Here is a 15,550-nt window from a genome sequence, read left to right as displayed (position 1 = left end):
TTTCCTAATTTCTTTCTTAGGCTTCTTTTTACAATCCATGTATTCTCCCAGCATCTAATTTTACCCTGTTTCTTGTATTTAATGTAGGCCTCCTTTTTTTAATTCGAACCAACTTTCTAATCTCCCTTAAAAAACCACGGCTGTCTCAAACTTTTGGCCCTGCCTTGTATCCTAACAGGAACATAAAGATTCTACACCCTCACAATCTCATCTTTAAAAGACCTCCAATTCTCCTCTACCTCCTTCCCATAAAACAAATAGCAGGACTCGATAGGTCAAGGAACCACTCCTTGCAAATCTCTTCTCATTTCTTCAAATCTGGCTTTCCCCCACTCAAAAACCTTAATCTTTGGACCAGACCTATCCCTTTCCATAATTATATTGAAACTGATGGTACCATGATCACTGGATCCAAAGTGCTCACTAACACACACCTCAGTCACCTGCCCTATGTCATTCTCCAACAGTAGATCCAACACTGCCCCTTCTCTAGTGGATACCTCAACATATTGCTGAAAAAAAAAACTATCCTGCACACATTTTACAAATTCTAATCCATCCAGCCCCTTCACAAAATGTGTTTCCCAAACTATATTAGGAAAATTAAAATCCCCCACTAACACAACCCTGTGGTTACTACAAATCTTAGCTATTTCCTGACACATTTGCTTCTCAATTACTCACTCCCCACTAGTTAGTCTATAATATACCCCAATAATTGTAACTGCTCCTTTTCCATTTTTTATTTCCATCCATGCCACCTCCATTGATGAGCCCTCCAATCCATCTTGCATCAGCACTGCTTTAATATTTTCCCTGATAAGCAATGCCACAACCCCCTCCCCCCCATTACCCCTTCAATTCTATTACACCTAAAGCAGCAAAATCCTGGAATATTTAGCTACCAGTCACAATCCTCCTGGAACCACGTCTCAATAATCGCCACCCCGTCTATCTACACCTTCAGCTTGTCCACCTTCCTTACAATACTCCTAGCATTAAAGTAAATGCATTTAAGAAATTTACTACATCTTTCCCTCTGTTTGTCCCTATATTTATGGTCAATTCCATTATTTATTATCACCATCCCTCCTCCATCACTGCATTGATCCTTTACCTTCTCAATCACCTGTCTTTCCACCCCCCCCCCCCTAAACTTTGTCTACAAGCTTCTTTATTAGCGGACAAACCTTCTCTATGCTGTTCTCCTTTATATGGATCCCTTCCCCCCACTACCATTCCTAGTTTAAAGCTTCTTTAGTAGTCTTCTCATCTGCAGGAATAAAAAAAATGTGTCCTTTCTATTTTATTTCATCTACTGTATCTAGTCCTTGTTAAGTTTCTGAGGAGTATGTATGTACTCATAGCAGGTTGATATACATGTTGAAGAAAGATTATATGAAAAATATGGAAATTAATGTATTTACTTATTTATTAACAAATAATTGCAAAACAAAATGTTATTGAACCAATTATTACAAGCCTCACATAGAAACAAACATTTTTTTTTACTTTCTCTGAAAAGGAGCACTAATGCAATGAATTGTATGAGACAGAATAGATGTCAAGATACTTCCATAAATGAGAGAATATTCCATGAGGTTTGGGGATGATCATTTGTAGGAACGTCTAGCAGAGGATGGTAAATCTCTGGAATTCAGTAGTCCAGAAGGTTGTGGAGGCTGGATCATGAAGAGAACTTAAAGAAAATGCAAATTAATTTTTGAAATATTGAGAAATCAAGGACCATGGGAAACTGGCTCAGAAGAAAATATGGGGGTGAAACATGAATGTCTGCAAATGCTGTGATTGTACTAAAAACACAGATATCCTGGAGGAACCTGTATTGATAGAGATTGTGGTTGTGATGCAACTAGCAATGCCTTACTGTTTGATTATACTTGGCTACCACCAGGGGCTGACACAGAGCAAGACACGCAGTATGCAAGTTCTGTAACGGAGACTTTCAGCCTCATGGCATGCCTCATAATGGTGTTTACAGCAACTTTAAAGAACCTTTTCCTTCATCCATGTGTTGTCTACAAACTCACACATACGAATACATGATTAAACATAACCTGGCAGTCGTCACAGCATCATAGGAAATAAAGATACATCACCAACAACTTGAGCCTGATCACTTCATCAAGTTACCTTGAGGAAGGGCTCAAGCCCAAGATGTTGGTTATGTACGTATCTCCTATGGACAGTGCAAGACCTGATGAGTTCCTCCAGCACTTCTGTGTCTTCACTCAGAAGAAAATAAGCATGGGAAAGATCAATCATAACAGCACTGAATGCTGAGGCAGGTGAGGTATGGAATGCCCTCCTTCTGCTCCGATGCTCTACTGTTCTTCTGAACTCTGTGGTGTCAAAGAGCAAGTTCCTGTTTGGGATGGTTTCCCCTTGACATACTTTGCAGTGGTTCCCAACCTTTTACTTTCCATTCAAATACCACTTTACGTATTCCCTATGCCATAAGTGTTCTGTGATTAGTAAGGGATTGCTTAAGGTGGTATGTGAGTAGGAAGGGAAGGTTGAGAATCACTGCTCTAGACCCAATTATTACTGAAATACTTTGCTTGACAAAAATTGTCATTGGCCCATTTCCTTTGGAGTTATGAATCAATTTGGAATGATTAAAACAGTGGTTTTCAAACTTTTTCTTTCCACCCACATACCACCTTAAGCAATCCCTTACTAATCACAGAGCACCTATGGCAGAGGGAATACTTAAAGTGGTATGTGAGTGGAAAGTAAAAGGTTGGGAACCACTGCTTTAGAGACACACATCTCCTCTCACCTTCAATAAACACACAACACTAATATATGCATGAAATGCACTCCCACTTAAATCAAAGTTGGGAAAAGGTGGCAGGTCACTAACTATCTAGTCATTTTCTGGCTTTTAAAATTCCAGATTTATTAATCAAACTGAATCTTTAATCTCCCACTTGCTGTGGGATTTGAACTCATGACTCCTGATTATTAGTGCAGGCCTTAGGTTGCTGGTCCAGTAAGATAACCACCATGCCATCACATCTGACAGGAATCAGACTATAGCTTTCTCTCAAAATTTTGACGATCTATGATTGGAGCTGCAGCAAATTGGATGACATTCAGGCAGAAAAGAAATAGGTCCTGGGAAATTGCAGATCAAGCGAATCAAACTGTTCAATAAAGTGCAGAAGATTGCACGTTTTCCAGAGACTTGGGGAGGGGGGGGGGGGAGGGGCAGGGAAGGAGGCAACAAGAAGGTGAAGAATTGCCATGCAATTATTCTTATGAGAATTACATGTAAAGAATTCACGCCCATCTTCTAAATTGAGTTACTAACAAATCCTTCCTCTGCTTGATGGTGAATAGAATGAATGCAGGAGTGCAATTGCCTAGTAGACCATATGTTTATCTCCAGGCATCTGCTTAAAAGAACAGATTTTTGTGTAACAATGTTGTGTTTTGTTTCTGTGTAAATAAATAGTGCCTCTTTATTTCATAGGACAATCATTATAAAGCCATAGAGAGATGTACCTCAGAAAAAAAAGGTTCCTTGACCTATCGAGTCCATGGTGGCCATACTTTAATCCTGCCAGGCCTTACTTTGTTTTCCCCATATTCTCACACTCACACACTCTGTATAAAGTATCCTTTCCAAATGTAACACATCTTGGTATGTGAACTGTTCTGATAAGACTGTAAGAAACTGGAGAGAGTTGTAAATGCAGCTCAGGTTCTCATGAAAGCCAACCTCCCTTCCATTGACTCTGTCTATAACTCCTGCTATCTTGGAAAAGCTGCCAACATATTAAAGGACATATTCAATCCCCGTCATACTCCTTACACCACTTGGTTCTACACACCCCCCGTCCCCTCTGAAAACGCAAGCATTCGGATTTATGGGCAGATTAATTCCTGCTGTTATTGGGCTCTTAAACAGATCTTACACTTTCATAAGATGAGGCCCTTGCATCATTCTTAAATGTACCTTTTTTTCCATCCTCCACTATTCAATTATTGTAGCACTATTCCCTGCACTGTTACTTATTTATTTGTTTATCATTGCACTACCTCCCATATGTGTTGACTTGCCCAGGTATCAAGCAAAACAATTTTTATTTACTGTATTTGGGAGCACATGACAATAAAGAATTTGATTTAATTAATTCACTTGGGAGAAATTATTGTGGTCAATTATCCTACCAACACATACATATTTTGGCATGTGGGAAGAAACAGGGACACACAGATAGAACCCATATGGTCACAGAGAGAACATGCAAACTCACACAGATAGCACTGGATATCAAGATTGAATCCATCACTGGAGCTGTGAGGCAGTAACTCTCCTAGTTGCACCATTGTGCTACCCCTCTCAAAATATCTCAGAATATGTCAACAGTAATGAGTCTAACACTGTTATTTTAAGCAAACATTGATAACCTTGCACAACTTTGGATGCTATCTTTGAACAGCAGTTACTGCAATTGAAACTGAAGAGTCAGCCAAGTTTTCCAATGTGTTTACTCACCAACATGGGATGAGGTAGCATAATAATGTAATATGGTATTTGGCTGTATTCCTGCAGGAATCAATATCTCACGGAAAAAAAAAAAATTGGATTCAAATTAGACAAGATGCATTCTATCTACAGATAAGCTGATGTGTTCAACAACATCAATGCTATTGGAAATACTTCTGTCCATGTCTGATGCCACCATTGGGAACCACTTGAAGGAAGTCCACAACATTCTTGGATCTGCCGACTGTCCATTTCCTTGCACCTATCACTGTAGCAGCAAAACTGGACTCTGTAGATTTACAATGAATAATTTATTCCTTGGAATCCCCATCAGGGTCAAGGTGCGATACCCTGCTATAACCATATAACCATATAACCACTTGCAGCACAGAACAGGCCAGTTCGGCCCTACTAGTCCATGCCGTAGCAAATCCCCACCCTCCTAGTCCCACTGACCAGCACCCGGTCCATACCCCTCTAGTCCCCTCCTATCCATGTAACGATCCAGTCTTTTCTTAAATGTAACCAATGATCCCGCCTCGACCACGTCTGCTGGAAGCTCATTCCACATCCCCACCACCCTCTGCGTAAAGAAATTTCCCCTCATGTTCCCCTTATAATTTTCCCCCTTCAATCTTAAACCATGTCCTCTAGTTTGAATCTCCCCCTTTCTTAATTGAAAAAGCTTAAGCTTATCCACATTTACTCTGTCTGTCCCTTTTAAAATCTTAAACATCTCTATCAAGTCCCCTCTCAATCTTCTATACTCCAGAGAAAAAAGCCCCAGTCTGCACAACCTTTCCCTGTAACTCAGACCCTGAAATCCTATCAACATTCTCGTGAACCTTCTCTGCACTCTCTCTATTTTGTTTATATCTTTCCTATAATTTGGTGACCAAAACTGTACACAGTACTCCAAATTTGGCCTCACCAATGCCTTGTACAATTTCATCATAACCTCCATACTCTTGAATTCAATACTCCATACTGATTTTAACGGATCAATAGATTAGGAGGCAAAGAACATATGTAATTTTCAACATTATTTAACTTTGCATTTTGTCATTTTAGAGTATTTTCAATTTGCAGTTTAAAAATTATTTTCATCACTTTGTTTGGTAGTTTTTAAAGTTCTTTGACGAATAACATTGAATGTCTTATTTCTCAGAAATAATGCCACACTCAGCCACGGCTGTAAAGGATTGTCAGGGCATTTTCGGAAAAGGCCCACTGCACTACTCCATACTGAGCCCGATGGAATGAGTGAAAGCGGATCAATCTAAGTGAGGGAGGGTGGGATAATGGGTACTGTTAGGTCTGCTTTGTTCGAGAATGAGTGAGTCAGACACCAGACTGAGTCGAAATCAAGGTTCTTTATTATCGGATTGTAACACTTGCAACTAACAGTGTTGGAGAAGGCGCATTCTCCTGATATCAGCAAGTGGTGTTTTTTTTATACCTCAGGACACGCACTTAGTAAATGATCATACCATTACATTGTCCAATGAATAAGCTGTTGCTACCCTTCTCTGTTAGTCTGCTGCACATCATCTTGTTATTGCCACACTTATCTTGAGCGTACAAGGTCACACCTGCATCCTGTTACTCCTTAGAACTGGGTGACTCCTTCTCCGGTCCCAACTCATGATGTTTTTACCTTACAGTACCAAGCAAGAAGGCTCACTGAAAAACCCATTGGAGTCAGAGCGCCTTTTGCACACTGAGAGAGTCAAGGCTTTTTTTTTTGTCAATTCAGCATGTTAGACATTCATCCTCAGGTACTTGCATTTAAGTAACACTTAAATAATGGCTGAAAGCTATAGTTTTCTTCTGAAATTTGATTTCATTGAAACTGATAAAAATAAACTTATGAAATGGCATATATTAAGTGAGAGATGCTTTTGAATTGACAATGGATACCAAGTCAACGACATTTTAACATTTCATTGACAGATTTATGGCATCTCAAGCTGAGAAGGGACAAAAGCAAGCTGTGTGGAGTAAGGCAACTGATCAACCATGACCTCATTAACTTTGAAGTGACTCAAGGTCCAAGTAGCTTCCTCCAATTCTTTTATAATCTCAAACTTATCTCCTGTACGATTATCATTTGAATTGCAGCTTATTCATCTTTAATAAGGTCAGCTCAACAAGTTTCCTCTAGTTGTTGACATTATTGAGTGCATCAGCTTTTCTGTAGATAAAATGCATCTTGTCTAATTTGGATTCAATGTTTTTTTTTCATGTGAAATATTGATTCCTGAGGGAACATACCATATTCCAATTGATATACCATTACATGCTCCTCTCTTCAAATCAAATTAATATGTGTTAAATTGTAGCTAAGCAGTCCATTTTTGAATCTTTAATTTACATAATTTAAAAGTAATCCTCTAATTTCTAATTTAATTGGACTGAATTGGATTAGAGTTTTATTTCTAATTACCTGAAACAGAGATTCCTTCATGCATGTTAATACCTAGACTTTACTTTTTGGCAACATTCTGTATGGCTTTTTAATCCAACAGTATTTATTTTGAAATTTTCTGTGATGAAGAAGGCAACAAGAACATGAGAAAGTAGGAAGACGAGTCAGCCACCAGGGCCCTTAAGCCTGTCCCTCTCGCAATGCATTCACGGTGATCGATCTCAGGCTCTGCCTCCTCTTCCACTTCAGTTTCCTGTAGCACTCAATTCTTTGTTCAATCAAATGCATATCTATCGCCACCTTAAATATGTCTAATTATCTGGCCTCCGCAGCTCTCTCAAGCAAAGATTTCAAGACATTCACTCTACTCTGCAAGAGGAAATTTCAACACAAAGATAACCATCCCTTATCTTATAACTATGTTGCCTTGTTTGCCACTCCCTTCCAGTAGAAACATCTACCCTGTCAAGTTTCCTCACAATCTTATTGTTCTTATAAACTCCAAAGAATGCAGGCCCAAATTCTTCAGCCTCTCTTTGCAGGACAACACTCTTGACCACCTAATTAGACTGGTGAAACTTCTTTGGACTGCTTCTAATATTACTTTAACTATTCTTCAAACTTTTTATCCAATGATCTGTAAGCATTCAAACGGTAGAAAGGGTTGTTGTGATTCTCTTTCACCTATATAATTGGCCAATGAAGTGGGGAGTCAGAATCTTAGTTTATTCTTGGAATTTCCAAAGAATACATCAGAATTGAATGATGCAAATATAATGTTTGGATGTTTCTTATCGTCACTGATATCTGTGTCTATCAGTATGTTTCGATACTTTGAGAACTCAGATGGAACTCTACTCTGAAATGAAAGAGTTCATGGAGAGATTTTGGCTTATTATATTTCTGGGAAATTCCCATATTATTATACAGGTGAATCATAGAGGATTTGTGTGAAGGATAGCATAGACATGATAGGCTAAATGGGCATGTTGAACAGTAGGAATCAGGAGAGAGGAGAGGTTGTAGCCAACAGTTAAACCTCCACAAAGCCTGATGGAACATGAGCCCAATTCAATTCACTGTGATAATAAAGTGAACCGTTTCATTTAGAACTTTTGCTCTGTCTGCTGCAGTAACGGGGAGCACCAGAGGACACACATTTCACTTCCACACTCTAATTCCACAGTGATATATCTGACCATGGAATCATGCCCTGCCAAACCAAGGCCACTCCAGTTTTCATTAGATCCCTCCCATTTGTTATTCTCTTTTGCTAGACCTCTGTCTCCTTTCGTCCAGTTCCCTAACCCCTCCCTTTCCTCTTCATTCAGACAGCTACACATTTACCCTATCACTTTTCAGCTTTTTTTTTCTTCTGCCCTCCTTCCTGTGTGCCTACCCCTGTCCCTTCTTCATTCCTCCCCCTAACTTTTTATTTAGTTGCCTGCCACCTTTCTGCTCATACCTTAATGAAGTGCTCAGGCTATATATCTATGCTATCAATGGGCACAGCATGACCTGCTGAGTTTTGTGTATTAAACTAAATGAATAGTTACCTGGTCCAAAAGGAATGTTGCGATCACTAAGGCGACTAAATTAAGTATCCTCTCTACCCAACCACTTGAGAGAGAATTTTGGAATCAGAAGGTCTGGGGCTTGGCATGCGAGATATGTAAGATACCACAATGTGTTGGCAGTTCAAAACCAAGGATAAGACTTGATAAGAGATGATTTAAAAAAAAAATTCCAAATGCAGAAAACTGTAATAAAAACAGGAAATGCTTGAAACACTTTGTTGGTCAGACAACATCAGTGAAGAGAAAATGAGTTAATGTTCAATATGAAGTCATGATCATTAATTCAACACCTGCATTGTGGGTAGTTTGGATGTCAATTAGACAAAATAAATGCATATTTCTTTATCTGCCATGTCAATTGGAACCTTATGAACAGTGGTTTTGAAACCTTTTCTTTCCACTCATATACCACCTTAAGTAATCCCTATACTATAAGTGCTCTGTGTTAAGTAAGAGATTACTTAAAGTGGTATATAGGTGGACAAGTTGCTCTTGTGTCTTGGTGTGAGCTTGCAGGTGCCTCAGATCGAAGAGATTGCCTTCCGTGCGGTACCAGATGTAAAGAGTGTCTTCATTGTTGAGGACTTTCATGGCTTGTTTCAGCATCATGCTGAAGATAGTAAAGAGGGTTGGTGCGAGGATGCAGCCTTGCTTCATGCCGTTGTCAATGGAGAAGGGTTCGGAAAGCTCATTTCTGTATCTGACCCAACCTTATTGGTTTTCGTGCAGTTGGATAACCACGTTGAGGAACTTGGGGGGGCATCCGAGGCACTCTAGTATTTGCCAAAGCCCTTTCCTGCACACGGTATCAAAGGCTTTGGTGAGGTCAACAAAGGTGATGTAGAGTCCTTTGTTTTGTTCTCTGCACTTTTCTTGGAGCTGTCTAAGGGCAAAGACCATGTCAGTAGTTCCTCTGTTTGTGCGAAAGCCACACTGTGATTCTGGGAGGACATTTTCGACGACACTAGGTATTAGTATATTAAGGAGAATCCTAGCGAAGATTTTACTTGCAATGGAGAGCAGCGTGATTCCCCTGTAGTTTGAGCAGTCTGATTTCTCGCCTTTGTTTTTGTACAGGGTGATGATGATGGCATCATGAAGGTCCTGAGGCAGCTTTCCTTGGTCCCAGCAGAGCTTGAAAACTCATGCAGTTTGGTATGCAGAGCTTTGCCGCCAGCCTTCCAGACCTCTGGGGGGATTCCATCCATACCTGCTGCTTTGCCACTTTTCAGTTGTTCAATTGCCTTATATGTCTCTTCCCAGGTAAGGACCTCATCCAGCTCTAGACTCTTTGCAGACAATGCTGCTTTAGTTTCCCATTCAGAGCCAGCTCTCCAGTGCATGACGTCCTGTTTTGCGGAAACTGCCAAAATGTTTGGCCTGGAAGTCTGCCTGAAGAAAACTGAGGTCCTCCATCAGCCAGCTCCCCACCATGACTACCATCCCCCCCACATCTCCATCGGGCATACAGAACTCAAACCAGTTTACCTACCTTGGCTGCACCATTTCATCGGATGCAAGGATCGACAAAGAGATAGACAACAGACTCGCCAAGGCAAATAGCGCCTTTGGAAAACTACGCAAAAGAGTCTGGAAAAACAACCACCTGAAGAAGCACACAAAGATCAGCGTGTACAGAGCCATTGACAAACTCACGCTCCTGTTCGGCTCCGAATCATGGGTCCTCTACCGGCATCACCTATGGCTCCTAGAACGCTTCCATCAGCACTGTCTCCGCTCCATCCTCAACATTCATTGGAATGACTTCATCACCAACATCGAAGTACTCGAGCTGGCAGAGTCCACAAGCATCGAATCCATGCTGCTGAAGACCCAACTGCGCTGGGTGGGTCACGTCTCCAGAATGGAGGACCATCGCCTTCCCAAGATCGTGTTCTATGGAGAGCTCTCCACTGGCCACAAAAACAGAGGTGCACCAAAGAAGAGGTACAAGGACTGCTTAAAGAAATCTCTTGGTGCCTGCCACATTGACCACCGCCAGTGGTCTGATATTGCCTCCAACCGTGCATCTCGGCACCTCACAGTTCAGCGGGCAGCAACCTCCTTTGAAGAAGACCGCAGAGCCCACCTCACTGACAAAAGACAAAGGAGGAAAAACCCAACACCCAACCCCAACCAACCTATTTTCCCTTGCAATCTCTGCAACCGTGCCTGCCTGTCCCGCATCGGACATGCCAGTCACCAACGAGGCTGCAGCAGACGTGGACATACCCCTCCATAAATCTTCATCCGGGAAGCCAAGCCAAAGAAGAAAGAAGAAAGATATAGGTGGACAGAAAAAGTTTGAAAACCACTGTTTTTATCGTATCTAATTGACTCGCTATGTGCACGGTTTTATAACTGCAAGGGAAATGGGCCAACGACATTTTTTCTCGAGCAAAATATTTCAGTAACAATTGGGTCTAGAGCAGTATTCTCAACCTTCCCTTCCCATTCACATATCCCTTACTAATCACAGAGCACCGATGGAATAGGGATTATTTAAACTGGCATGTGAGAGGAAAGAAAAGGTTTGAAAACCATGATCTAGACCTTTCAGAGCATCATGTCATAATTTTTTCCAAGAGCACGAAATTCAGCAAAATAAATCTTAAAAACACATACCAGGAATGCAAGACTTGATGACAAATTTGAACTGCCAAATTTCTCACCCTTCTTTTTGTCTGGGCTCCTCCTGATTTTCAACCATGAGTTCCATTTTGGTGATATTTCCCAACCTTGTCATTACACTCAGTCCTTGTTATCTACTGCATTGCCATTCATGGATCCTTACATTTATGAGGGCAGCCCCAGGCCCCATCTTATTTTTTTTTCCAAACAAATATATCCGTACTCAAATATAGGAACAAGTCAAACTCTGTAAATAAGACGATCAGCGTAAGTGGCTTCCCAGTGTGTTCTGTTCAAATTAGTTATTCTTTGCTACCCCTAGTGATTACAAAACTTATCATACCTAGAAGTTTCAATTTTATTTTCTTGCTCACTAATTAATTTCCCTGACAACATTTTGAAAACAAAATGTGCTAATAAGTTCATGTGTTTGCTTTTGGAACATTATAGGCATATTTAAGTTTGTTTGATGGTTTTACTGGGTACAAAAGTGAAGCTCCCAATGGAATTCACAACTGTTGTTTCTTATGGGAAATACATGGCCCTAAATGTCAAACATTCCATGGATTTAATGTATGGCTGATCTTTTATTGGTGGATGCTGCTGGGAGCTGGTACTTGGTTCTTATTTTCTCTGCTTGTTTGCACATTGATGGATATTTTTAAATTTTTATAGTGGTGTTTTGTCAACACAAAAGCTTCATTATTAGGGCAAAGATAAGGCTGAGATTGTCATAAGATGCAGAATGACTCTTCAAAAACTGAATGCATGCAGTCATTCTCTATAACAATATTGATGGTTAGAGATATAAACAGATTTACGTCAAGAATTGAAGATGCATTACCTTAATAGTTAAAGGAACTTGAACTATTTAAAACTCTCTTTATCTATAATATTATAATAAATTACCAGAACATAATTACACATGGATAAGAATAGGCCATTCAGTTCATCATACTAATTCTTCTATGACTGTAACTCTCTCACCCTGGCATCCACCTGCAGTTTTTAAAGCTCCAACACCTCTGTCTCATTACTTTGTCTGCCACTTTATTCCAAATGTTATTAATCTTTCCTTTTAATTAAGTTGAGAGGAAATGAATGGACCAAGATTCTTTTTTGGCTAATCTAAAAAAAAATTATCCCAGTCTTTCAAACATGAGTTGAGGAGTAGCCCCAGTTTTCCTGATCTATGGCATTTAATATTTTATATTCCTCAGTGATGTTAAACATTAACATTTTCACCAGAGAACAGTAAATTGGGAGCTTCTATTCATCTGTCTAATCATATTTTGTGATGTGTAACATAATTTTCAATATTAAAACAGGAAATGCTGAAAAAATAAACTCAGCAGGCCAGGCATCATTTCTATGATGACATTATTTATTAACTTCTTTTTATCTGTTTTTATTCATTTAACACTCTTTTGATGACTTACCCAGCCTTCTTGACCATGCCCTGTCTTTATGAAATATGAGAGAGCAGGTGAATTCACTTGGTAGTGAGTCTCTCACCTCAAAGTCTCTCACTTGGCATCCTGTTGTTATCAACATTCACTCAAATTTCGAGACAAATTTCTCAACCTTCTTTTTAAACATTGGGCACATTTTTATTATCAATATTTCTCTCTCAACACTGCCAAAGGGTCCCTTATTGACTTCAATAGAACACTTCTGAAAAATGGTTCAAGATGAGCAGACGTTATTGGTCTCTGCACGTTAAAAAATGAAAAGAGGCATGCTGCATGGAACAGACCTATTGACCAAACTCTGCAATGCCAATCAATTTGGTGTTCTGGACTCATCCCATTATCTACATTAGGCCCCAGTCCTTCTAAACTCTTCCTATCCATATGTCTGTCCAAATGTCTCTTGAATGTTAACAAAAATGCCTGTTTCTACAGTTTTCTCTGTGGATACTGACCACCTTTTGAGTGAAAATGATGTCTCTTAGGTCACTCTTAAATTTCATCTTAAGCCTATGACCTCAAGTTCTAGAATAATTTACCCTGGAAAAAAAGTCATTAAGCATTCACTTTATTTATGTTCCTTGTAATTTTATAAATCTCTATAAAGTCATACCTCAGCCTCTTATGCTTTATGGAATATATACCCTGCCCATCTCATTTTTCCATAAAACTCATGATGTATCCCCTCTGTAATCCTTCCATCTAAGATTCTTCCTATAGTTGGCTGACTAGAACTGCACACAGTCCTCCATTTGTGGTCTCACTATAGCTGGAGGACTATGTCCCAGTACAGATAAATCATGGTGTCCCAACTTTTGCATGTAATATCCCACCAATGGTCAAGCAAACCAATCACCTTCAACATCTTGTCCACCTGAGTTGCCACTTTCTGGGAATTATACACCTGCACCCAAGATCACTCTGCTCTTCATCACCCGATCATGCACCTTGTCAGTTCTATCCTGGTTTGAAAGGATAACACCTCACACATGTCAGAGGTTTGCCTCTTTGCCACTCCTTGCCCCATCTTCCCAATTGATTTGAATCTTTTGGTTACCTTAAATATCCTTCTTCATTGTCCACTACACCATCCACGAATTTAGTCATCATTTTTACTCTATTGCCATCCAAACTGAAATGCAGTAAATTATGGCCAGGCTAGGATGAATCATTTAATATTTCATCCTTCTTCCAAGTACTTACAATCTGTGAAGACACAAGAGACTCCAATCTGGAGCCAGCAATTTTAAATTTGTGCCCTCTGGTTTTTTTTGTCTCTCCAGCTAAGGTAAGTAGAACTTCCCTATTTATTTTATTCAGGCTGCTCATAATCTGATCGACATCTCATTTAAACCTTACCATGGCTTCTCAATTCCTAGGAAAACAACCTTGAACTTATCCTAACACTGTAATGTTGCAGTCCTGACAAAAATCAACATAAATCTCTGGCTTGCTGCCAATGCAGCACCAGAATTGCAGGCAGCATTTGAGCTGTAGTTATGCAAGCTGAACACAATTCATTCAATACATCCTGCTTCTGTTTCATACAATAATTTTTCTGGATTCTAATGGGAATTTCCTAAAGAATAAAAACAAAAGGCACAGTTAGCGAAGCAGTTAGTGCAATGATATTACCGTGCCAGAGACTCAGTTTTGAATCTGCCACTGTCTGTAAAGAATTTGGATGTTTTCCTCTGGTCTGTGTGGGATTCCTCTGCATACTTCAGTTTCCTCCCACATTCCAAAAGATGTAGAAGGTTAATTGGTCATATGGGTGTATTTAAGCTGCGCAATCTCCTGGGCTGGCAAGGCCTGTTACTGTGCTCTATCTCCAAATTAAAGTAAAAATAAAATGCTAAAATAACAAAAATATTATTTGGATAAATTAAATTTTTGAACATATTTCCAAATGGAATTTTAGCTCATTATAATGTTAGAAAGTAAAAAAAAACATTGCAACAATTAAACTGTTATATGACTTGAAAATTGTTATAAAATTAGCTATTTTTAGATTCTTACACCATAACCCTGGGGTTAGGAAAGCCCAACTTATTGATACCTCTGCATCCAAATATCCCCATAAGTCAGTTCCTCTCTCTTCCTCACTCTAATTTAGTAATTATTCTTTCTTATTAGTCTTATGTGTTATTGATGCCATTTATTACATTACTGAGGAGGTATAGTTATTAGATGGAATGATTTTTGTGTTTTCTCCCACTAATGGACAAAATAGACTTTTGGGCATCTGTAAAAAAACAGAAGCCATTTGTTACAGGGAACAGCCTGCATACCAAAACAGATTCTCCCTAAAACACAGAGGGAACAGAAAACACTCAAAATTCTCCCAATGTTAGTTCTCTATTAAAACAAACACAGAGAATAGAGGAAAGTTACAAAATATGTTTTCCACAACTTAATTTCAGATAGAACAAAACAATCAGTTTTGATTAACAGGGAAATTGAATTAACTTTGTCACAATATTCAGCCATTTAATAAACCACTATTATGCCATTATTGGCTGCTGCCGGCTGGATTTGCCTCACAAGTCCAATCCTACTCTTGGCCCCTTTCATGTTTCCCATTCTATTTTTCTTCAATCAGTAAATGAGGTTGATGATTGTAGCAGTCTTTAGTTAATAAAAGCCTGATAGTTTCACTCCACCAGCCGTTTGTGATTATTGATGGTGCATCAATTTTATTAACTAAAAATTTCAAAGAAGCATGGAACTGTACCTGAAAACTGAGAAGTTTGACATCACCTCTCAGTCACCAAACACATTCAAGCTTTGGCAATGCTGCTTTGAAAACTTCTTGGTGGTGGCAGCTGATGCCATCACCATGGATGTCAATGGACTAAAACTATTCCTCTCTCGGGTCGGGCCGCAAAGTGTTCCTGATGATCAGCGATGTCAGCTCGTACCAAGC

The 15,550-nt window shown here is 39.5% G+C and overlaps 1 long non-coding RNA gene across 3 annotated transcripts in view; it reads left to right on the top strand.

Annotated features, from left to right (window-relative positions):
- Positions 1-15,550, top strand: part of LOC138739107 (uncharacterized) — a 90,298-nt gene that overhangs the window by 50,583 nt on the left and 24,165 nt on the right. For all 3 annotated transcript variants that reach the window (XR_011342006.1, XR_011342005.1, XR_011342004.1), the window contains 2 exons: positions 6,184-6,297; positions 6,473-6,659. This is a non-coding gene — a long non-coding RNA (uncharacterized lncRNA). The remainder of the gene's footprint in view (positions 1-6,183; positions 6,298-6,472; positions 6,660-15,550) is intronic.

This window comes from Narcine bancroftii, chromosome 7, assembly GCF_036971445.1.
Source record: "Narcine bancroftii isolate sNarBan1 chromosome 7, sNarBan1.hap1, whole genome shotgun sequence".
NCBI classification, from domain to species: domain Eukaryota; kingdom Metazoa; phylum Chordata; class Chondrichthyes; order Torpediniformes; family Narcinidae; genus Narcine; species Narcine bancroftii.
Note: the sequence above shows the minus strand (reverse complement) of the source record. Positions and strands in the feature narration are given on the sequence as shown.